The sequence below is a fragment of the Chrysemys picta genome, chromosome 11 (genome assembly GCF_011386835.1).
Source record: "Chrysemys picta bellii isolate R12L10 chromosome 11, ASM1138683v2, whole genome shotgun sequence".
Taxonomy (NCBI): Eukaryota; Metazoa; Chordata; order Testudines; family Emydidae; genus Chrysemys; species Chrysemys picta.
Genome location: NC_088801.1, coordinates 72877500 through 72902541, shown reverse-complemented (window position 1 = coordinate 72902541; position 25042 = coordinate 72877500). Strand labels below are relative to the sequence as shown.

At 46.7% G+C, this 25042-nt stretch overlaps 1 long non-coding RNA gene across 1 annotated transcript; it reads left to right on the top strand.

The window, feature by feature from the left end:
• The first annotated feature begins 625 nt into the window (after nucleotides 1-625).
• LOC135974282 (uncharacterized) lies at nucleotides 626-25042 on the top strand. The gene is made up of 5 exons (XR_010591492.1): nucleotides 626-934; nucleotides 1231-1367; nucleotides 21935-22084; nucleotides 23113-23275; nucleotides 23497-25042. It is a non-coding gene; the product is annotated as an uncharacterized LOC135974282 (long non-coding RNA).

Below are 25042 nucleotides of genomic sequence, written 5' to 3'. Positions count from 1 at the left end.
AACAATTCAATTAGGCAGATGAGATGGAATGGGCAGGATCTCCAGACTGCTGAGGCCAGAGTGCGTGCTCTTTACTTCAGAGTACCTCGTCACCACTGAGTTCTTCGGGATTTAAACCAGTCTGAGGTCAGGCTGACCCTTTAAAGCAATACCTCTGGAAAAACTGTCAGTCTGAAATACAGCAGGGGCAATGAGTCAGTTTTCTATGCATCGTGAGGGAATGCACTTTCCAAGAACCAGCACTATCTCTGAAAACAATACAGACCTCTCTGGCAGTGAGCACTGCATCTTTTGAAGATAAACTCAGATGTGTGTTGTCTGCTTTGTCAGTCTTCATGGTGTGGGGCAGAAGGGGGCTTAAGAGAGCAGCGTTGGCCTGGTTTTCATTGATAGGTACAGATTAATATAACACCTGCTTAAGCTGTATTGCTAAGTGTAATGGCGAGTGCATCCCCCATACAGGATCCAAAAGGGTTAATGTGGGGCTTGGTGGGCCAATTAACATAACCGGCTGCACCCAGAGGGAGAGCCAGGCTTAACTGAGGATGGAGCACAGCTGGGGAGGGGTTGGGAAAGGAATAGAAGAGCAGAAGAGGCCTATAGGGGAAGTCTGCAATCTCTCAGACTAGAGGGGTTGTGAGAAGACAGCTAGGGTGGGGAAGGGGAAGGGGAAGCGGAAGCCCTAGCCCTAGCCCTAGCCCTAGCCCTAGCCCTTAGCCACTAGCTATGAGGCCCAGGAGAGGGATTCAACACAGAGGAACCCATGAGAGTGGAGATAAGGAGTACATTGTCTAAGGGGAAAGCAATCCTGAGAGGTGGGCATTCCAGCAGAGAAAGGAGTTTGGGAGGTGGGGGGCAGAGGGGAATCTAGGGAGAAGCCTGGGAGAGGCAGTGTGAAGTACAGGTTTCAGGAGGCAGCATAAGGAGCTTGCAGGTAGGAAGTGGCAGAGGGAAACAGCAACACGTCTGAAGACGCAGACCTGGTTGCTTAATACAGGGTCTCTGGGCTGGAGCCCAGAGTGGAGGATGGGTTTGCGGCTGGTAGGACAGGGATTGTATGCCCTGTCCTACCAGCCGCAAGGACAGGGCATACAATCCCACCTAAAAATGACTGAGCCCAGGGTGGGGCAGAAGACTGAGCCTAAAGACCAGGCTGAGGAATAGCCCCAGAGGGGACAGAAGGATCTGTTAGGAAATTTTAGACCGTTAGTTGTACTTTTCTTACCCCAGAACGCATAGCCTGAATCTTGTGAGGCGGCTGGAGGGCCAAAGCCACAGGAAGAGATGGAGCACCAAAGCAGCTGCTGGCAGGGGCTACCAGAAGGGGAAAGGGCCTGCATTCCTGGCCATAAGCAGGCACTCTAGGGGTGAGTCCACACCTTCACATGAGGGAAGAGGAAAATCCATACCTAGTAAGGATGCCCCACAAATGTACATGGAAGCACTAACAGTGGGGTTCCGCAGGGGACTGTTTTGGGACCGGCTCTGTTCAATATCTTCATCAACGACTTAGATATTGGCATAGAAAGTACGCTTATTAAGTTTGCGGATGATACGAAACTGGGAGGGATTGCAACTACTTTGGAGGACAGGGTCATAATTCAAAATGATCTGGACAAATTGGAGAAATGGTCTGAGTTAAACAGGATGAAGTTTAACAAAGACAAATGCAAAGTGCTCCACTTAGGAAGGAAAAATCAATTTCACACATACAGGATGGGAAAAGACTGTCTAGGAAGGAGTACGGCAGAAAGGGATCTAGGGGATATAGTGGACCACAAGCTAAATATGAGTCAACAGTGTGATGCTGTTGCAAAAAAAGCAAACATGATTCTGGGATGCATTAACAGGTGTGTTGTGAGCAAGACACAAGAAGTCATTCTTCCGCTCTACTCTGCTCTGGTTAGGCCTCAGCTGGAGTATTGTGTCCAGTTCTGGGCGCCGCATTTTAAAAAAGATGTGGAGAAATTGGAAAGGGTCCAAAGAAGAGCAACAAGAATGATTAAAGGTCTTGAGAACATGACCTATGAAGGAAGGCTGAAAGAACTGGGTTTGTTTAGTTTGGAGAAGAGAAGACTGAGAGGGGACATGATAGCAGTTTTCAGGTATTTAAAAGGGTGTCATAAGGAGGAGGGAGAGAACTTGTTCACCTTAGCCTCTAAGGATAGAACCAGAAACAATGGGTTTAAACTGCAGCAAGGGAGGTTTAGGTTGGACATTAGGAAAAAGTTCCTAACTGTCAGGGTGGTTAAACACTGGAACAAATTGCCTAGGGAGGTTGTGGAATCTCCGTCTCTGGAGATATTTAAGAGTAGGTTAGATAAATGTCTATCAGGGATGGTCTAGACAGTATTTGGTCCTGCCATGAGGGCAGGGGACTGGACTCGATGACCTCTCGAGGTCCCTTCCAGTCCTATAATCTATGAATCTATGAATAATATTTCTGGGCCCTGCCCCCAAGGTTATACTGCCTTGATTTTTTTTCTGCAGCAGTTTCTCCTCAAGTAGTTTTTTCCTTAGGCTGATGTTAGAGGAATGTACAATAGGGGGAGACTTGCAGTAGCTGCAGTTTCTGAATGTGCATTATTTCTATGGGCCATTTATTTTCACATCATTGTCAACTGAAGCATGAGGCCCTTTCCAAGACTCCTAGAAACCTAGTTCAGAAATGACCCTGTTGCTTGTCTCTAAGAAGAAAAATCCACTGGTGTGTTTCATAGTAATGAATCAAAGCTCTCTAGCTTACACTTGTGTTGCCGTGGAGTTTGGGGCTGTTACTAAAGTATATCCTTTAACGCTAAGGATATAGGGTTTCTCCTATTGTTGCCATGAGGACAAATGTCCATTGCACTCATCTCAAGACACAACCTCTAAGCCTACCAATGAGTCTGCAATGACACGCGTACGTTCTGCCCAATCAACTTGAAAGAGCTAAGCGTTTTCCTGGTCAGAGGACAGGGACTAGGAATTTAACTAGGAGCAGAGGTCGTTGTGGAATGATCACAATGGCAGGCTGTGTGAAACTCCTTATCAGCACAAGATTTAGATTTTTTTTTATACCATATTAACGTGCCTTGAAGCTCCTCTGTAGGAGGGTAGATGAGAGTCACAGGGCTCTCCCATCATGGGCAATCCTTATGGTAGGGTGCTGAAGGCCTCCTCAAGTAGAACCTTTGGCTGAGCCTTCAGGGTCACTTTAGCAGACATGCCAACTCTCTCAAATTGATTGTGAGATGTGATTTCTGAGTAAAATTTAAGCTTCACTCGGGATCTTGCGAAAGAACTCTCAAAGCCGAGGATTTTATTCAGTCCCGGGCCATGGGGCTCCACCTGTCAGCCTGGGAAGTGGGAGCGGGACTCCCCCCTGTAGCTGCCCCAGGCCTGGAGAGTGAAGAACCCTAAGGAGCAGAGGTGAGGCTGGGAGGGCTGAAGTTATGGCCTGGGGACTGCAGGAGGGCTGAAGTGAGGAGGGGGAAGGCTGTTGGAGTGTGTGGGGGATGTATTGATGATGGGTTCTGAGCAGATGGGTGAGTGCTGGGAGGGTGGTAGGGATCGGCGGAGTAGGGGGCTGAACTGATGGGGGCTGGAGGACCGAACTGAGGCAGAGCTGAATTGAGGGGCATTTGATGGGGACAGAACTGATGGGGCACTGAAGGACAGGATTAATTGCCAGGCAGGAGACAGGCACATGTGGGGCTGAGAGCTCCTGCAGCAGGGGGTCAAAATCACCTTATCCAGTACATGTGGAAGAATGGGTGATACTACTTGTCACATGCAGACATCCTGGGGATGGGCAGCGGGAGATCAAAAATTGAGACTGACCTAAAAACCACAATATCCTCTTATTAAAATCTCATGACTTTTGGGGGTCCAATTCCTGATCTTCCATCTCTCGAAGTTGGCAGTACTGTTATGGCAGACATCACTGGGAAGCCTTCTCACACCTCCCGTGAGCCTTCCAGGCAAGAGAGGTGAGTTGGGGGATAAAGGCTGACTGAATATAAATGGCAAGCCCCATTCCCCTGCCCCTCCTGGTTGTCATCACTGGTATAAGGGGAGGCAGCCTGAATCACCACACTAACAAATATGTACCATGCATTCAAAGACGAAATGCAGGGGCTCTAGACTCAGGGCCTCCTTTCCAAGTGAAACCTGATGCATATACATTGTATTATTGAAAATAAAACACGATGGTGCTTAGCTGAGGGATGTCAAGTGACTGGCCTACCTTTCTCACAGGTCAGTCCGTAGTTATTCCGTACCACCTCTTAAATGGCAGAGTATCAATGGCAGGGTTAGGGTCATGTCTGCAGCCCTTTGCTAGAGAAATCGAAGTGGGCACAAGCAGGCATAAGACTCAAAGGGCTGAGGGACACTACCTCAGGACCTGGTAACGGGAGATACAGGAAGAAGGAAACGTTTGTGGTTTTAAGAAGAAACGTAAGGAATGTTGAGTATTTTGCTTTACTGAACATTGCTTCTTCGCTTCCAATTAATTTCTGTTCAAACACTACCTCAAAATTCTTCCCCTATCAATGTGTGCAAGATAGTGGAGGTGCGTAAAGATGCTGGAGATTCGTTTGTCTCAAAATGAAAATATGGTAGGTAAGCATTTCTCTTTCCCCTAGGAATTCCAGTCTTTGCAAGGACACTCATATTGCTATAGAGAAAATGTAAGAGAATAACTCAGGCAGCTTCAAGTAGAACAGGACATTTTAGGAAAGGCTAAAAGTTTCACGTTGAGGGCCCATCTGTTGTCCCTATGTCAATGTGATATGTCCTACTGTGTGAAGAGGGCGGATGTGGAGCAGGCACCGTGAGAATTCACAATCTTGCATACAGCAGAGCTCATATCTGCACAACCAGCGCTTAGAAAACTTGTTGGGGAAGTTGAGGGTTGGGTGGAGTAACTAGTAGGTCAAAACCAGGGGTGGCTCTAGCGTTTTTTGCCGCCCTAAGCATGACGGGCAGGCTGCCTTTGGCGGCATGCCTGTGGGAGGTCCCTGGTCCCGTGGATTTGGCGGCATGCCTGCGGGAGGTCCGCAGGTTCGGCGGCAATTTGGCGGTGGGTATACCGAAGCCGCGGGAGCAGTGGACCTCCCGCAGGCATGCCGCCGAAGGCTGCCTGCATGCCGTCCTCGCAGGGGCCGGAAGGGTGCCTCCCGCGACTTGCCGCCCCAGGCACGTGCTTGGAGCGCTGGTGCCTGGAGCTGCCACTGGTTGAAACTAGGTCAGTGCTATTAACTCCCATCACTTGGCGTTAAAGGTTCTATCCTGACTGACAAAGCTACTGAACTGCAGGTGGATAAGTGAGATGGATGCATAGGGTGCAGGCATCGCTTAATTTGTGCCAGGGCTTGGCAGGGCTGGGCCCCGGCATCTCTGGGCTTGCTGTATCAGTTATGAGTGTGTGTGTGTGTGTGTGTGGGGGGGTGTATTAAAAATTGCCTGAGCCCTGGCACCTTTCATTACAAATGAGCACTGGGTACAGGCATGGCCATTCAGGTGGGGAAAAACACCAGTCAGAGTAGGCATTTCCTGGCAAGGGAGTAGATAAACGGAAACCAAAGGAAGTATTTAATGGCTGAAATGGTCTGCTTCATCACTACTGCTTTTCTTCCGTTGCCACCTCTAGCCCCTTGGAGCCAAATTGTGGTCTGTGCCATGACAGCTGTGTATAGAGACACACAGGGGGCTCTGACAACTTGGGGAATCTGTCTGGACAACTTATGAAATCCAGTTAGGAAGCTGTATCTGGGGAATGCCTTGGTGGCTGTGGAATCCACAGCTTTCTGACATGGGCTATAGCTAAGGACCTACCAAATTCATGGTCCATTTTGGTCAATTTCACGGTCACAGGATTTAAAAAATTGTAAATTTCATGATTTCAGGCATTTAAATCTGAAATGTCACAGTGTTGTAATTGTAGGGGTCCTAACCCAAAAAGGAGTGTTGGGTGTGTGTGTGTGGGGGGGGGGGGGCGGGGGGGTTTGCAAGGTTATTGGGGGTGGGGGGGTTGCAGTACTGTTACCATTAATTCTACACTGCTGCTGGCGGCAGCACTCCCTTCAGAGCTGGGCAGCTGGAGAGCGGCGGCTGTTGGCTGGGATCCCAGCTCTGAAGACAGAGCTGCCAGCAGCAGCGCAGAAGTAAGGATGGCCTGGTATGGTATTGCCACCCTTACTTCTGTGCTTCTGCTGGCGGGGTGCTGCCTTCAGGGCTGGACTCCAGTCGCCCAGCTCTGAAGGCAGCACAGAAGTAAGGGTGGCAATACCACAACCCCCCTAAAATAACCTTGTGACCCTCTTGCAACTCCCTTTTGGGTCAGGACCCCCAGTTTGAGAAACACTGGTCTTCTCCCCTCCCCCCCCCCCCATGAAATCTGTATAGCATAGGGTAAAAGCACACACAAGACCAGATTTCATGGGGTGAGACCAGATTTCACAGTCCATGACATGGTTTTTCATGGTCGTGAATTTGGTAGGGCTATAACTATAACACGTTTCCTAGGCCAGATACAATGGAGAACTGTTAACGTTAATGACTGTGCCCTGGATAGAACAGTTGGTATACTAATGCAGTGGCTCTCAACCTTTCCAGACTGTTGTACCCCTTTCAGGAGTCTGATTTTTGTCTTGTGTACCCCCAAGTTTCACCTCACTTAGGAAACTACTTGCTTACAAAATCAGACCTAAAAATACAAATGTATCACTGCACGCTATTACTGAAGTGCTGACTTTCTCACTTTTACCATATCCTAAAATAAATCAATGGGAATATAAATATTGTCCTTACGTTTCAGTGCATGGCTTGTTTATGCTGCTCTATATACTACTGTATGACATTTAGTTTGTACCGACTTTGCTAGTGCTTTTTATGTAGCCTGTAATAAAACTAGGAAAATACCTAGATGAGTGGATGTACCCCTTGGAAGATCTCTGTGTACCTCCAGTTGAGAACCACTGTGCTAAGGAGGTTGCCTGGAGCTGGGAGAAGCTGCTTCTTCCAGTTTGTCTGCAGTGGGCTGGTGAAGTGGAGAGTGGAAAAACACTAGCAGCGGGAGAAAAGAACCCGCTGTTGGTAGGGGAGCATATAAATCTGAGACTGAAACAGGAATCCTGCCGCAGAAGAGGAAACCCAGGCTCTCGGGACTCTGTCCTGTCGAATTGCAGACCAGCCAAGATCAGAGAGTCAGCTGAGCTGGAAAGAGTCCGTGTTTCTGAAGAGAAGCGATGAGGGGCAGAGGAAGGATCCTAGGCCCTCCAGAGGGCTCTGCAGAAGCCCTCACACCTCTCCAGGGGGGTGGTGAACCTGAGGCAGGGAAATGCATATAGGTCTGTTTCTCCTGCAACTTAGTAACAAGTAATGGTGTTTCAGAACCCTCTGTCAAGTCGCTGTGTCTGTTGGCTGTCACGTACCCCTGAAGTGGTGATGTGTAAACCAGAAAGCTCATGCCAGGGGTGGGATCCTAGGGACTATGCAAGAGCTGCTGGTGAGGCAGCACTAATTTCAGGGCCTAGGAAACTGGATTGGGGGGCGTTCCTGCTGCCAAGAGTGGTGTCAGATAAGAAATCTGCACCTGGAGACCCACAGCCAGGGACTAGCTAAGCTCAGCCTAGCTCCAGCCAGATGAGAGCTCCCTCTCTGCGCCCTGAGTGCCCACCAGGGAGCTCGGCTAGATCTGTGAAAGGCTCACAACCGCAGGAGGAGCCCCTGAGGCGTTACCATGTGTGCTGGTGGTGGATCACACGGCTGCCTGTTTAAATGCAGAAGTTCCTGGGCTGCTGAATCTGTGGCCAGCCTCAGAATTGCACCCAAACAATAGAAATGTTAAGACACATTAATGCCAAATCCATGGACAAATCAATTTATTGCACTAAGCTACTTAGTGGGCCCATCTGGTAATTGGCAATTCATGGCTTGGGCCATCTGCTACTAGCTGGCAAGGCTTGGGACAGATACCTAGTGCAGCCGACAGTTTAGCTTTGTTTTCCATTTTCTCCAATCTCTAGATTTCGGAGCAGCAAAACTCAGTCACTCCTGCAGTTTAGCAATGAGGCAATGGAAAAAAAGCAGACTTCTCCCTAACCCTTATGATGATTGGGTTGGACTTAGACATAGCTGTCACTCATACCACAGCCCAGTCACACAAGGCGCAGAACAACCTTAAATCTTTGTTATTTCAGGGGGAGTCAAGGTCACTCTGTGCTTTGCAGGACTGAGCCGTAAAAATGCGGCTTTAGCATGGAACTGCCTCCACGTGTTCCTGTTACAACAGGGGAAGACTCAGACATGGCACAGAGATGTAGGCTCCCTCTTAAGCCATCCTGCGATCAGCTCTTTGGATAGTTTCTGCTGAGTCATTGTGGCAGCTACTGCCTGTTCATTTATAAGCTGACCCCCCCCCCCCCGCACCATGGATAGGTAAAAATGGCAAAAACTGTATGACCTTTTCATAAGCCAACCCTATATTTCAGGGGTTGGCAAACTTTGTTTCCTGGCCTGTCAGGGTGAGCTGCTGGCAGGACGGGACATTTACCTAACAAAATGTCCTGGCCAACCAGCAGCTTACCCTGATGGGCTGGGAGCCTGATCTACAATGACAATGTATTAGATATTCAATAGAGCTTAAATCGTCAGCTTTTGGTGTAGACCCGTTGATAAGCCGACCCCCGCTCTTTGATGCTTCACTTTTTTACCAAAAAAATTCGGCTTATGAACGAGTATATACGGTAATAGTGGAAGCCTGTCAAGATGAACTGGAGATGAGCCACAGCCCATCTCCAGGAAAAGTTAAACCCCCAAATCTACGAGGCTTCACTGGCATCACAAGCTATACAAGGGCTGCTGAAGCGGACGAGTCATTGCTTTGGCTATCTGTCAAGACACGTATGATCCAACCGCAACAAGGCTATATGTGGAGTCTGATCCCTTGTTTTGTCACTGCCGTCATCAGGTAAGTAGGCTGCTACATGGCACTGTACAGTCTGTCTCCTACGGTTGGGTACAATTTGGTCTTGTCGAACTTTGTCTTCCTTGCGTTTTTCTCACATCAGTGATGATGCTACGTGAAAGAAGTGCATCTCATATCACACCTAATGCACAGTTTCTCCTCTGTGGGTTCAGATTGTGCTCTGTACCTCCCGGTTTGACCTCTGCTCTGTGGTTGTTGATTGTGTAACTGAGAATCTGCTCTAGTTTTGCATGCTTCACTGTGAGGTAGTGGGCTCAAATGGTAGTTTATATGCAGGGATCTGTAGCCATCTAGCTTGTTTGCACTTATTCTGCATAAACTGTGTATTAGTGCTCCTAGAGGCTGATCCAGTATCTTGAGTACCTCTGTGGTTTTGGGCTGGGTTCTTGGCTCCATTGTTCACACTTAAATAGATTGCATTGTGCCAATTGAAGGTATAGTTCATGTGCTTGTCTTTGTGCAGTGAGACTCACCCTAGTGCACAGAGCGGGCTTAAGGGTGCATAGCACCATATGGGTGCCCTTGACCCCTATGCCATTTCATTAGGCTTTAAAAGTCTATGAACTGTACTTCGCACATCATTCTGCAGGGAGCGTTGCTATTACTTGGCTTATTGCATTCCATACATATTACTTTGTATCCATTTCTTACATTTTTCAGGGTACATAGAAATGGACCTGAACTTAAGCACTATTTATTGGTTGACTTGCTTTAGCTATGTTGAGCTTAAAACAGTGGCCTGTTCAATTTGTGATTATGCATATTAAACAGGAGCTAGGCTTTGCTCGCTGATGCATGCAGTTGACTGTGAAAGGTGGTGTATACACACAAGAAACACAAACCAGGTCTTTGGGACACCCTGTGGCCCTGCCCCCCCGCTTTAAGGGGTCTCAGTGCACACCCTGGCTATCTGTCTAATCTATGTAGAGTGCAGCATGCCTGGCCCATCCATGCAGTTCTCCTGCCACAAGCCTCTGCTGGGGCAGTGGTGTGGGGGCTCCTTAGATGGTGATGTGATGGGTTTCCCCTCAGGGTACCACCTGGAACTGGGGTTCCACTGAGCACTCTGACCCACCAGCCTGGACTCCCTCTCACTGTACTACTGTGACAAGCTATAGACCGCTCCCAGTCCTACACTCTCACCAGCATTGGCACAGGCAGGGACACACCCAGCTGCAGTTACATGCAGGCTGACCAGCCACTGCATGAACCAACACTAGCCAGGTTACAACCAAGGTACCCCCAGCTTCCTAGCCTAGGACCCCAGAGCGGTGCCGCCCTACCCTGGTTGAAACTCTGACCAGTATGAATGTGGAGAGGAATATGCAACAAACTTGTGTTAACCAAATTGAGATTTTTCCCCAGACACTTCACTTAAAGGACACTGGTTTAGATTAAAACATATAACTAGTTTATTAACTACAAAAAGATTTCAAGTGATAGCAAACAGATAAAAGCAGATTGCCTAGTAAATAAACAAAACCCCCAACTAATCCTAAAATACTAGGAAGACTGGATATGAATGAGCAATTTCTCAACCTGACTTGCAGATTCTCAAGGCACAAGCTGCATTTGCTTTGAGGATTGGGCTCCCCACCCCCGTTCCAAGTCCTTTTCTTTCAGAGCTTCTCTCAGGTGTTGCGTTGTGGGGGAGTGAAGAACAAGAGATGATGTCGCTCCATGCCTTATATAGGTTTTCCATAGGGTGTGAACCCTTTGTTTCAAACTTGGTTCCCAGATCAGTTTGTGCGAAAAATACAGGTACCCACAATGGAGGTCAGTCATGTGGTCTGGTCACATGCCATTGCAGAATTATAGCAGCCATTACTTGCAGGTTGTCTGGAGTGTTCTCAAGAAGGCTCACCAGGTGGGAGATAAGCTTCTCCTAAGGCCTAGTGTTTTTCCTAATGGCCCATTACCCTGAATAGGTCTTTCCCACCCAGCTATCTAGACTGGTGGCATCTTGCCTAGCAGGTGTCACACAGGTGTAAGTACATGTAAAATAAAGATAGTCAATATTCATAACTTGATACAAAAATGATACATGCATACTTATAGGATAATCCTATTCAGCAAATTATAACTTTTCCAATGACACCTCACATGGCTCATCTTGTACAAATTGCATCAGAACTATGTCATAATCATATTATTAGGGTTGTCAAGTGATTAAAAAAAGTAATTGCATGATTAATCACACCATTAAAAATAATAGAATACCATTTATTTAAATATTTGTGGATGTTTTCAAATATATTGATTTCAATTACAACACAGAATAAGTGTACAGTGCTCACTTTATATTTATTTTTTATTCCAAATATTTGCACTGTAAAAAACAAAAGAGATGGTATATTTCAATACACCTAATACAAGTACTGTAGTGCAATCTCTTTATCATGAAAGTTGAACTTCAAATGTAGAATTATATACAAAAAAATACTGCATTCAAAAATAAACAATGTAAAACTTTAGAGTCTACAAGTCCACTCAGTCCTACTTCGGCCAATTGCTCAGATAAACAAGTTTGGTTACAATTTGGAAGCGATAATGCTGCCTGCTTCTTGTTTACAATGTCACCTGAAAGTGAGAACAGGTGTTCGCATGGCACTGTTGTAGCCAGTGTCGCAAGATATTTACATGTCAGATGAGCTAAAGATTCATATGTCCCTTCATGCTTCCACTACCATTCCAGAGGACATGCGTCCATGCTGATGACAGGTTCTGCTCGATAATGATCCAAAGCAGAGTGGATCGATGCATATTAAACCTTCTGCAGGTGGCATCTGACTCCGATGACGAAAATGATTTTCTTTTTTGGTGGTTCGGGTTCTTTAGTTTCCGCATCTGAGTGTTGCTCATTTAAGACTTCTGAAAGTATGCTCCACGCCTCCGTCCTTCTCAGATTTTGAATGGCACTTCAGTTTCTTAAATCTTGGGTCAAGTGCTGTAGCTATTTTTATAAATCTCACATTGGTATCTTTTTTGCGTTTTGTCAAATGCAGGTAAAACAGGAGACATACAATTCTCCCCCAAGGAGAATTGTTCAGCATATCTGGCGCGTAAGTATCTTGCAATGCTAGCTACAAAAGTGCCATGCGAACATCTGTTCTCACTTTCAGGTGACATTGTAAATAAGAAGCAGGCAGCAGTATCTCCAGTAAAGATAAACAAACTTGTTTGCCTTAGTGATTGGCTGAACAAGAAGTAGGACTGAGTGGACTTGTAGGACATTGTTTTGTTTTTGAGTGTGATAATGTAACAAAAATCTACATTTGTAAATCATGCTTTCACGATAAAGAGATTGCAATATGGTACTTGTATGAGGTGAATTGAAAAATATTATTTCTTTATAATTTTTACAGTGCAAATATTTGTAATAAAAATAGTAAAATTGAGCACTGTACACTTTGTATTCTGTGTTGTAATAGAAATCAATATATTTGAAAATGTAGAAAAACATCCAAAAATATTTAATAAATTTCAATGGGTATTCTATTGTTTAACAATGCGATTAATTTTTTTGAGTTAATCGTGTGAGTTAACTGCGATTAATTGACAGCCCTAATCATACCTCATATATAGGGTGTAGTGTTACAGGTGGGTCTTGGTGTTAACATCCTATTGAAATGAACAGGGCAGTTCACAGCTGTCGGCATCTTTCTTTTTCAGGCTGTGCACAAACCCAAGCAGACCTTGTGGCATCCTTTAAGCTTGAATTGTGAACCACGTGTCTTCTTCACAATGAGGAGGGCTAGAAACACGTGCTTGGAAATAAGAGCTGAGCACTTGTCTAGACAGGGACTCGGTGTGTGGCAGGCACGGGTGTAAATTTACAATGCAGCAGCCTGCCTGTCGCTGTCTGGACCCTGCTATCACATGGTAAAAGTTGCATAGTGGGCTTTGATCTCCCCTTTGAAAGGATGGAAATGGGAGTAGATCAAAGTGTACTACAGAACTCTTAGCGCATGATATCAGAGTCCACGTAATGACAGGCAGCTCGGTACAACTTAATTTTACACTCTGGGCTTGCCATGTGCTGTTTACAGATGAGCCCTCCGATTTGCACATGGCCAGGACTGGAGGGGTCTGGTTACTAGATGTGGGCCAGTAAGGGCTCAAGGCTTAATTCAGTACTAGCATCACAGATCGAAGACCCAAACTGGCCTGGACACAGGATTCTAAGCCCAGAAGGGACTACTGTGATCATTGGGTCTGACCTCCTGCATAACGCAGACCAGAGAACTGCCCCCAAATATTCCTAGAGCAGAACTTTTAGAAAAACAGCCAATCTTAATTTAAAAAATTGCCAGTGATGGAGCCCATGATCCTTGGTAAATTGTTCCAATGGTTAATTACACTCAGTGGTAAAAATTGACCCCTTATTTCCAGTATGAATTGGTCTAGCTTCAATTATCAGCCACTGGATTGTGTTAGATTTTTCTCTGCTAGATTAAAGAGCCCATTATCAAACATTTACTCCCCATGTCAGTATTTGGGCACTGTGATCAAGTCACCCCTTAACCTTGTCTTTGTTAAGCTAAATAGATAGACTCGAGGAGCTCAATCACTACAAGGCACGTTTTCTAACCCTTCAGTAATTCATGTGGCTCTTCTCTGAACCCTCTCCAGTTTATCAACATCCCCCTCGAATTGCGGACACCAGAACCAGACACAGTATCCGGCAGCAGTTGCACTAGTACTGAATAGAGGTAAAATAACCCCGTATTCCTACTCGAGATTCCCCTCTTTATGCATCCCAGGATCGCATTAGCCCGTTGGCCATGGTTTCACACTGAGTTCAAGTTCAGCTGGTTCTCCACCATGATGCTCAATTTTTTTTTCAAAGTCCCTGCTTCCCAAGATACAGACATGATGGGGAACTGTCCTACATTCTGTTCCTAGATGTATACATTTATAGTTAGGATAATGGAATGCCAGATGTATACAACACACCATGTACACTTCAGAGCTAGTGCTCATAGACTTTAAAGCCAGAAGAGACCATTGTGACCATCTGGTCTGACCCCTTGCACATCGCAGGCCACAGAACCTCACCCACCCACTCCTGTAATAGACCCCTAACCTCTGGCTGAGTTACTGAAGTCCAGGCCCTCTCAGGGGTCCAGAGAGGCACAGGTCACTTCCAGCTTTTCAGGCCCCTAGCATAATAAAAATAAAAAATGACACGTGGTCTAATCTTGTGCCATCAGAACTGATATATTTTATTAATATTTATGAACATTTTAAACTCTTTAATATGACAATCTATATCTGTTAACAAAAAAATGGTCTCTTACCAAATCACATCTCTTATTTGTTTAAATTTGAAGCTCTGGGCTGAAAGCATGTGTCACATTTTGGTCTGATAGGGATGTGCATAAAAAAAAAAGTTGTGAAACTTATCAAATGCCAAAAAATTAACAAGTGTCTAAATTTGAGGCCCCCTTTGAGCTTGAAGCCCAGGCCCAATGGCCCTCCTGGCCCCCCTCTGATTAGCCCTGCTGAAGTCTTCAAAGTATGGTTTAAAGGCTTCAAGTTGCAGATAATCCACCATTTACACTAGTTTAAACCAACAAGTGACCCCATGCCCTGGGCTGCATCCCCCTTGTCTCTGTCAATCTGACCTGGGGAAAAATTCCTTACCAGCCCCAAATATGGCTATCAGTTAAACCCTGAGCATGTGGGCGAGCCCCACCAGCTAGACACCTGGGAAAGAATTTTCTAGTAACTCGGAGCCCTCCCCATGTAGTATCCTATCACTGGTTGTTAGGGATATTTGCTAATAGCAGTCACAGATTGCCTGCACTGGCACATGACCCATCTCATCATACCATCCCTTACCTAAATGTATTAAGCCCAGTCTTCAAGCCAGTTAGGTTTTTTTTGCCCCCACTGCTCCCCTTGGAAGGCTGTTGCAGAACTTCATGCTTTTGATGGTTCAAAACCTTCTTCTAATTTCAAGACTAATCTTGTTGATGGCCAGTTTACATCCATTTGTCCTTGTGTCCACATTGGCGCTTACCTTAAACTCCTCTCCCTCCCTGCTGTTTGCTCTCTATAAAGACATCAGAGGAATAATGTATCTCCCCATATCCTTTGTGGGGTTAGGTCAGAGGTTCTCAAACTGTGGTCTGCGAGCTCCATTCAGGTGGTCCATGATAGTTCCCTCTAAGGTGCGCGCGCCTGGGTGGCCGCACATGAGAGAATGAAGGGCCACCCATCTAATTAGTGGAGCCACGCAGGCATGGCTTCACTGATTACGTGCCTGGACCCTGGAGAAGACACACATGTAAGGTGAGGTAGTGGTGGCCTGGGGGGAAGGTAGGGGGCAGAGGGATGAGAAGAGGGGGTGGGGGCAATTTGGGACGTGCAGGGCTGCGGCGGCCAGAGAAAAAGGTGACTTTCCACAGCTCCAGGGCTGGGGCTGCCAGGGAGAGACGTCCCTCCTTCCCAGCCCCAGCTCGGGGGCTGCCGAGGCGGTGAGGGGAGAGGGCACATCCATCGCATTAGACAGGTAAGATTACTGATATTAAAATATGAGTTGTGCTTTTATTTGTAGAACAAAAAAAGTTTTTTTTTTTTATATAGCGCTTTTATCCAAAGCACTTAAATAGTTAGCTAACCGTACAAACAACATTTGGAAAGATCATTAAGTGGTCCACCAACACTCTCAGCAATTTTCAAGTGGTTTGCCAAAAAGAAGTTTGAGAACCACTGGGTTAGGCAAAACAAGCCAAGCTTCTTAAGTCTTCTCTCAAGGTAGGCTTTCCATTTTTCTGATTGTTCTAGTAGCCCTGTGGACCTGTTCCAGTCTGAATTCATCTTAAAAACGGGAGACCAGAACTGCGCACAGTATTCCAGATGAGGTCTCACCAGTGCCTTGTATAAGGGCAATAACACTTCCTTATCTCTATTAGAAACATCTCGCCTGATGCATTCTAGGATTGCATTAACCTTTTTCATGCCCATATCACATGGTCATCTTGTGATCGACCAATACACCCAGGTTTTTCACCTCCTTTCACTTCCAACTGATATAGCCCCAATTTATACCAAAAATTCTTGCTCTTAATCCCTAAATGCATCACCTTTTATTTTGCAGTATAAATTTCATCCAATTTCTTACTCCAGTTTCAAGGTCAACCAGATCTTCTTGTATGGCATTTCAGTCTTCCTCTGTATTGGGAGGTATTGCCAATTTTGTGTCATGTGCAAATATTAGCACACTGCCACTCTTTGTGGCAAGGTCATTAACAAAAATGTTAAATAAGGTAACCCTTCTGCCAGTCAGAGTTGGCAGCAGCAAGGACTGGGTTCAGTATCTAGGGGCAGAGGTGAAAGTAGGCCGGTACGGAGGACCGGTAAGAAAAGGTGCAGTAGCGTACCGGCAAGAAAATGGAGCATTTTCTCCCTCTTTGACTCCTCCTCCTGGCTCCAGCAATATTGAGGGTCCAGGGGTCTGGCTCCACAAATGTTTGGGGCTGGGTCTCCCCCTGGCCCCACCTGCTGCCCTCCCACGCCTCCCCTGAGTGTGCCCCGGCCCCCCTTTGCTTCCTCCATGCACCTCCCTGGATCCGGCTACAGCAGAGCTTCCGTGTTTCTCTCCCCTGAAGCTCCATGCTGCCTGCCTGCATTAACTGCCGCCCCAGGGTCCTAGTGGCCCCCTCCACTACTGCCAGGGCAGGCTGCTCTTCCCCCTCAGACCCTTTCATTTTCCAGTGGGACCTTCCACCAGTATAGCCGTCCCCCTGCCTGCAGTCACTGCTCTTGCTCCACAATGGGCAAGGGACAGCCCCATCCCCCACCCTCAGTGAGGCTACAATGAGGGGCAGCAGCAGGGGAGGAGGTGCACATGTGATGGCAGCCCCCCGGCATGGCACCCACCACAGGGGAGGCGAGGGGGATTCCTGGACCTGAGAGGGGCCCTAGGAGCACGTGTGGTGGGAATGAGTGTGAGGAGGGGAGAAGGGGGTCCCTACCCCAGAGCTTGCTGTTGCCGGCAGGGAGAGGGCTGGGGGGAGTCCTCCTCTCTGGCTCCAGTCCCAGGGCAGCCTGCCTGCACCCCAACCTCATCCCCTGCCCTGCCCCACCCCAGAGCCCACACCCCCAGCCAGAGCCCTCACAGCCCAACCCTCTGACCTAGCCCTGAGCCTCTCCAACACCCCAAACTTCTCATCTCCAGCCCCAGCCAAAGCCTTCATCCCCATGCACCCTAACCCTCTGCCTCAGCCCTGAGTCCCCTCCCACACCCCAAACCCCTCATCCCCAGCCACACCCCAAATCCACCCCAGCCTCACCCCACAGCCCTCACCCCTGCATCCCCTCCCATCCCCAAACTCCCTCCCAGAGCCTGCACCCCTCCTGCACCCCAGTCCCCTGCCCCAGCCCAGGGCCTGCACCCCAGACCTCCCGCACCCAAACTCCCTCCCAGAGCCTTGGGCAGGTGGCGGGTAGAGTTTGGGCAGGGGCAGGTTCTGGGCACCACCAAAATTTCTACAAACCTGCCACCCCTGATGGCAAGAGCTGGTGCGCCATACCGGGGTGGACCAGCTTCCGGAGGCAGCAATTTAAAGGGTTGGAGCCCAGGGCCTTTTAAATTGCTGCCAGAGCCCTGGGGTAGCGGCGGTGAGGCTCAGGTGGTGATTTAAAGGGCCCAGGGCTCCTGCCACTGCTACCACCCCGGGCCCTTTAAATAGCCACCGGAGCCCTGCTGCCGCTACCCCAGGGCTCCAGCAGCAGGGCTCCGGAGACGATTTAAAGGGCCCTGGAGGGTAGCGGCAGCTGGAGCCCCGGGCCCTGCTGCTGGAGCCCCGGGGCTCTGTCAGCAATTTAAAGGGCCCGGGGCTTTAAATCGCCCCTGAACCCCAGGGCTCCCAGCCACCTCTGCATCTGGGAGCTCAGGGGGTGATTTAAAGGGCTTGGGGCTCCCAGCTGCTGCTACCACAGCCCTAGCCCCGGGCCCTTTAAATCCGGATTTAAAGGGCCTGGGGATTTAAAGGCCCTGCCTCTTCTGGTGGAAACCACGCCCCTCCTCAGGACTCCGGAGTACCGGCAGGTCCTTTAAGTTACTTTCACCCCTGTCTAGGGGTTCACCAGATGACAGGAGAACTCATTCAGACTCTGCCAGAGGTGAAAGTAAGCTGGTCTGGTCTGGTATGGCGTACCGGCAAGAGTCAGTACGCCGTGCCGGACTGGACCGGCTTCCGCAGCGGTGATTTAAAGGACCTGGAGCTCCGGCCGCTGCGGGGAGCCCCGGGCCCTTTAATTCGCCCCGGAGCTCCCAGTCGCCTGTGCAGCTGGGAGCTCCGGGGTGATTTAAAGGCCCTAGGGCTCCCAGCCACAGCTGGAGCCCCAGGGCCTTTAAATCTTGAAAGGCCCCGCCTCTTCTGGTTGAGGCCCCACCTCTTCCGGTTGAGGCCACGCCCCCACTCAGGACTCCGGTGTACTGGTAAGTCCTTTAAGTTACTTTTACCCTTGGACTCTGCTTACAAAAAGATTGGTTCCAGACTGACCCTGAGGAACTCCACTAGTAACTTCCTTTCAGCCTGCTAGTTGCATTTCAGTATGACCTGTTGTTGTCTCCCCTTTAACCAGTTCCTTATCCACCTTTTGATTCTTTAGTTAAACTGAAGATGGGAATTAATACATTTCCCACATGGAACTGTATCAAATGCCTTACTGAGATGCAGCTAGATGAAATCTACTGCATTTCCTTTGTCTAGCAAATCAAGTTATATTCTCAAAGAAGAAGGTCAGATTGGTCTGGCACGATCTCCCTTTTGTGAAACCATGTATTTTACTGCAATTACCATTTACCTCTTCCTTTAATTACTCTTTCAAAATTTGTTCCAAGACCTTGCATGCAACTGAGGTCAAACTAACAGGCCTGTAGGAAAACAGTGATCTGGGAACCTTTCTCTAAGTATAGGTACTATATTTGCAATTCTCCAGTGATATGGTATGATGCCCAAGTTTTGGGATTCATTAAAGATCCTTGCTAGTAAGCTTGCAACTTCATGTGCCAGTTCCTTTAATATTCTTGGATGGAGCCTTTGGGCCTCTGATTTGGTCCCATTAAGCTGTTTTGAGTTTGGCTTCCACCTTGGATGTGGTAATTTCTACTTCCATGTCCTTGTTCCCATTAGCCACCCTGTCAGTAGCCACCCCTAAGCTCCTCATTACCCTTATTAAAAATGGAGGCAAAGTATTTGTTTAGGTGTTGGGCCATACCTAGATTATCTTTAATCTCAATGCTATCTTCAGTGTTTATGAAGATGTGTCCCACTTCTTTTCTTTTCATGACTAAAGAATTTTGTTACTATTGGATTTAACTGCCTTTGCAAGATCCAACTCTGTGGCTGTTGCTAGTTCTCACTTTTCCCCTATGCTCTTTGACCTCCAAGAGGTAGCTTTCCTTGGTGACCCATTCATCCTTCACTTCCTTCTAGGCTTTCTGTTTTCTCTTAATCTGTTTTTAAGATGCTTGTTCATCCAGTTTGGTCTGGCACCCTTTCCTATTTTCCCCCTTGTTTAGGATGCAGGCTTCAGGTAATTTCTGCAACTTTGACTTAGGTAATTCCAAGCTTCCTCCACATTCAGATCCTTGTTCTTCAGGCCAGTCCACTTCCTTAGGTAACTCCCTCAACTTTTTTTAAAGTTTGCCCTCTTGAAATCTAGAACCCTAGTTGCAGACCTATTTTCGTTTATCCTTCCATTTAATTTAAATTGAATTAATTCATCAGCACTTGAACCAAGATTGTCCTCTACAGTCCTTGCTACTTACCAAAACTAAATATAAAATGGCATCACCTTCTGTTGGTCCCCTTCTAGGATTTGGCTGTTCTGGTCCTTGGGGGAAGCTAGGCTACCTACGAAAAGCATAGGTCTAGGAAATCTGGCTTCTATTCTGCCACTAAGGTCTGAGTCTAGGTCATCTATTGTTCCACTTAAACCTGGAAAATAATTGCTTCCCAGGAGGGCTGTTCTACAGAGTAATTACATGCAGTAGGCAACTATTTTAAATAAAACCGTTTTTCCTTGGCTGATTTTATATGTACAATACAAAACAGTCTAAAAGAGCTTCACTATGACTAGGGGATAAAAAGAGTCACAAAAAAAGAACCTTAATGTGAATAATTCTGAAGTTCCCCTTTCAAAATAAGTGCCCTTGAAATATACAATTGGAAGTTAACTAGTGATTTGGCTCAACTTCAGAAAAAGTTGACTAAAGTTCATATTTTTAGGGGATGTTTCAGTGGTCAGACAGATGTCTGAAAAACAGAAGTGGTGGTATTACAATGGGAATTGGGTCTTGAACCTTCATTTGCACAGATGGCAACTACTGAACAAACATGAAAGGCGTCATTTTGATCTTAGATTTTACCCTGGGGTTACTCTATTGATTTCCCTGGAGTTACTCCTGATATGAGAATTCTGCCCCCAAATCTTGTAAGAGTTTTCAGGGTTTGTTTTGGTATGCCTTGTCAAAAGCTTTCTCCTCTTTATAAGGCTTGAAGTATTCCAGATTGTGGGACAGAAGCAATAGAGTTGAAATCTGTGGCTCCAAGGTTTTTCCATGTGAAATATTTTTCTGTTATTGTGAATGTTATTCTATGGGGTGGATTATTAATTGAATTCCCTATCAGGCTTTACTTTCAGGACATGGAGGGCCCAGAGCAAGGATTAGCAGCAGGGGTCCTTATGGCTAATGTGATTAAAAACTACTTAGCTGGAGAAGAGAGAATTTCATTATTCTCCACTGTATTGTTCAGTTGTGATGAGTGCAGTAATGTTAATGATGAGACTCTTACCCCCAGACAGGTCATACATGTTTCATTTAAGCAGTTATAAAAAGAAATCAGCAATAGAGCTAGTTATAGGACACTTGCTAAATGCAAGTTATTACCATAGCGCAATATAATTTGAAGAACATCTTTTCATGTACTCTTCTAAGAAGCCAGGATATCTCCCCCTTCCCCCCCCCAAAAAAGTCTAGGCAACTGTTTCCATAGTAGCAGATCAGATGATACAAAGACACAAACCTGTAAATTCTATCATGGATGTATGGCCTCCCCCATTACTGGGACATCTGAGCACCTCAAAATCGAATGTAGTTATCCCCCACACCCTGTGAGGCAGTTTTTCCTATTTTACAGCGGAGAAACCAAGGCATGGGGACTAAGTGACTTGACACAGGTCACACACAATGCACACACTGATGACAGAGCTGAAAGTTAGGCTTAGGTCTCCAGAGTCCCGGTCCCAGTGCCCTATGCAATAGACATGGCTTCTCTCTTTGCATCAGCCTCCAAACACCATTGGCTAACCATTGCCTTTCACTACCAACCTAGCCAATTTGAACTAGTGTCAGAGGTGAACCTACATATATCGCCCCATTACCAGTTCCTTGACCCTTTGTACCGCTCAACTGATGACTATGAATGACTCTCCTGAGATGTTTTTGGTAATAGAGGAATTCACTAGCTTCATGATAACTCCACAGTCTTAACATCTCTGCACGAGACAGAACACGAACACAAAAGCTCCTTCAAATCTGAGTAGCAGTTGTTTGCATCTCCCTGTATCTGCCTGCAAGATGTGGAAGAGCAAAGTCAACAACTGCAACCAAGCTAATAAGGTCTTTCTGATGGTCTTCCAGTCTGTGTTCTGGCAAGAGCATGTAAACTTGAGGCACTATCTCTGTGCCTGAGGACTTAGGTCAATCAGTTGCCTCTCTCAGTGTGGTGGTTTCCCTGTTACTTTTTCATTCTTTGCTAGTTTTATAGTAGTTTCTCGTGTAACATGTAAGAAGGGCTTATGTACCATACCATACTTCCAGCTTTGCCATAAAGAACCCTACAAGATATCAGTCATTCTGTAAGTGAAAATGATCTTACCAGAATATTTTCAATGGTATTTTTTTGTTGCTTTATGTAATGGGGTGTCTATCCCACACAGGTGAACAGAGGTTTACACAGGAGTCTGAGAGCTCAGTCAGCCCACCTTCCTGCACCTTGTTGATTTGCTATCAGACCCAGCTGGGGAGAAGTGAAAGCTACAGGAGAAGTCTAGGAGAGGGACCAGACAGAAAATTCTAGGAGAGAAGAGGTGCGGAGTTCCTGTTGTGTGAGAAGAGCCTGGGGGAAGGCCATAAGTCTCGAATTAATCCCTGGGGTGGGTGCTGGAAAGGGGGCACAGCATGGAGGCAGTCTGGAGGGCTTGGTGTTCCAGCAGAGAAGGGAGGAGCTGGGAGGATGTAGGGAGAACCTAGAGACCTGTGGACCAAAGGAAAGGCTGTTAGGCACAGGTCACAAAGGGCTTGGAAGCAGGAAGTGGCCCAGAGAAGCAGCATTGTGTCTGGAGGGGCAGACCTAGCCGCTCAACACTGGGTCCCTGGGCCAGAACCAGAGCACAGGTTGGGCCTGGGTTCCCCTCCCATCCCCAAGGAAGGGTGCACATGCCTGGGGTAAGGGCTGTTGAGCTCAGGGTTGGGCTGAAGATTAACTCAAGGATGGGCCAAGGAATAGCCCAAGATGGGACAGAGGTGTAACACTATTAGTTGCACTCTTGTTGCCCTGGAAGGGGAGAGACTTTCAAGTGACTGGCTGAGTTGCGAAAAGAGGCAGACCAAGTAGGACACTATAGGTAAACCTCTGGGTGACTGTTGGCAGGGGGTGCACTATACAGAAAAGAGCTGTTCTGGCATGCTCAGCCCCGATGGAGTGCTCCAGGCAGGAGTTCACTTCTACACCCTACAAAAGTAGATGCCAACAGTCACCACATACTAAGTCCTTGCTCTAAAGAGTTCATGATTTAGTCCGATTGCTAATTTTTTGTATTCCCTGCTTTATTTTTTAGCAGCTGTCTATTCCTATTCTCTAAAGAGTTTCAGGTGCATCCATCTCTATTAACTTTCATTTCAAAACATTTCTTAGTTGATTCTTTGTTGGAGGGGGAAGGAGTGATAGTTTAATAGCACCTAGGACTACCCCATGAATTTCCAGAAGACATAATACAAATCTGATAGAAGAGACCACGTTCCCTCATTGCCTCCCCGCCCAGCTCTGTCCCTATTACAGCATATTTTTTTTTCTTTTCCCCCTTAATCTGTCTATCTCCCTCCCTTCTCCCCGCAGTTGAAAAATGCAGCAGTTTAAAGATGCCGCTTGCCTGTAAATGTGCCAAATAGGAAGCAGACAAGACGCATCAAGTCACACCCTCGGGTCATGAAGAGCAGAAAGTGGCCCATATTGAAGGGGAGGGTCCGTGCTATAGGTGAAAGAATTCAATTAAAACAAGGTAATTTCCTCATGTTGAGGCTGGGGCTCTCTGAAGCATTTGGGACTTGGGGATTATCTGTGTCTGGTTCACTACCCTGCTGTGTTCCTGCTGGTACGATTACCTTGCAACATCTCAAGGGATTTATAGTGAAATCACATAACTGTTCTGTTAACATGTGGTGTGTTTTCCTTGGATTCGCCTTGAGTTCCGTGCTTTGCCCTCTTGTTTCTTTCACGCAGAGAGGAGCGGAATGCCATCTGGCAGTGCTGAGGAATCAGGGCCGTCGGCAGAAGATGGCAACAGAAAGGATAAAATGAGGTTGTTAGAGCTCTATCTTTTCAGCAGTCAGAAGTGAAAGAGGCATATCGAGTAACTTCTGGAACTCACTGCCACAAGATATCATTGAGGTCAAGAACTTGGTAGGAATTAGACATTTCTATGAATTGGACGGATAGGTGCGGGGGGGAAGGAGCGGAGCACATTTTCACTAAGATGAGTTGTTTCCATAACGAATCTCACCACTTGCCTAGCAATTACATGGGCAATGTTCTGTAGGCTCCTGTGACTATTTGGGAATCTGTCCGTACAACTTCTTATTGTTGGCTGGTGTCATGAAGTTGTTATAAAATTGTTCTAACAGGGAACACATTGATGTGGGTGTGGAATCTACCACTTGCTGACACAGGCGGCTGCCTGTACCTACCTGACCAGGGACAATGGAGAGTCGTTAATCTTAACGACAGTGCTCTGGAGTGAACAATGGGTATGCTAATGTGGTGACCTAAGTGGGGAAAGGATTTTGACCTAGTTTCTTTGCAGGGAGTGGATAGAATGGAAGTCTCCAACAGGACGGACAGGTGACAAAGCAGAGGGTTTAAAAAGGACTCAATGGGGGAAGGTTTTTGGAGGGGCAGTGGAGGGGAAGAGACACGAAGGGGAGTTTATTCCAGGGCTCAGGTTGGTCCCCGTTGAACTCAGAGTCATTGCAAACAGTTTCTATAGTCGTAAATGATATGATCACATACTAATTTTTTATTCACGGGACCCCTGCCTCGTTCAATGTATGGGTAGCTGTTCCATTTTGTTCCCATCTCCTTTTTTGATATGTAGTCCCAGTCCCACTGCTGAAACCTGCCCTACATACATAATTAATTGCCTTCTGGACACTTCTGTGGCGCTTTCACCATAGTATGAGTGCTGTACAAACTGCTAATGTACTTCCCTTCACAAATCCTTGAGACCAAGAGCATTATCACCATTTTACAGCTGGGGAACTGAAAGAATACGGACAGATTTATGGAGTGATCACTAATTTTGCATGTCCAGTTTGAGAAGCTTAGGGGCGTTATTAAAGACACACATACACACAAGGGGACGAATTAAGGTTTCACAGGAAATCTTAATTCTAGCATTTTCTTCCTGTTGAGTGTTGGATTTCAACTTGACGTTCTTTTAGCTTAGTTTTCTTGATATGATATTTAGCTCAATTTTTTCTTTAGGTGTTTGACTTCTGGTAAATCTAACTTCTCCAAGGGGCTTGAAATTAGTGTATTGCTCACAATCAGGTCTGAGTCCACTTGGCAATGCATCAATTTCCCCGGTTGCTTGCATGATAAAGATATAGTTAACTATTGTCTTCACTTAAAAGCCACTTTCGTTTTTATAGAAATAACCAGGCTTCCTTATGACAAAATAGTTAATTGAACTCCATGTCTGCAGGTGATGAAAATGAGATTGATTTGTAGAACTGTATATGATAATTTAGCAATGCTTGTTGGGCTCTAG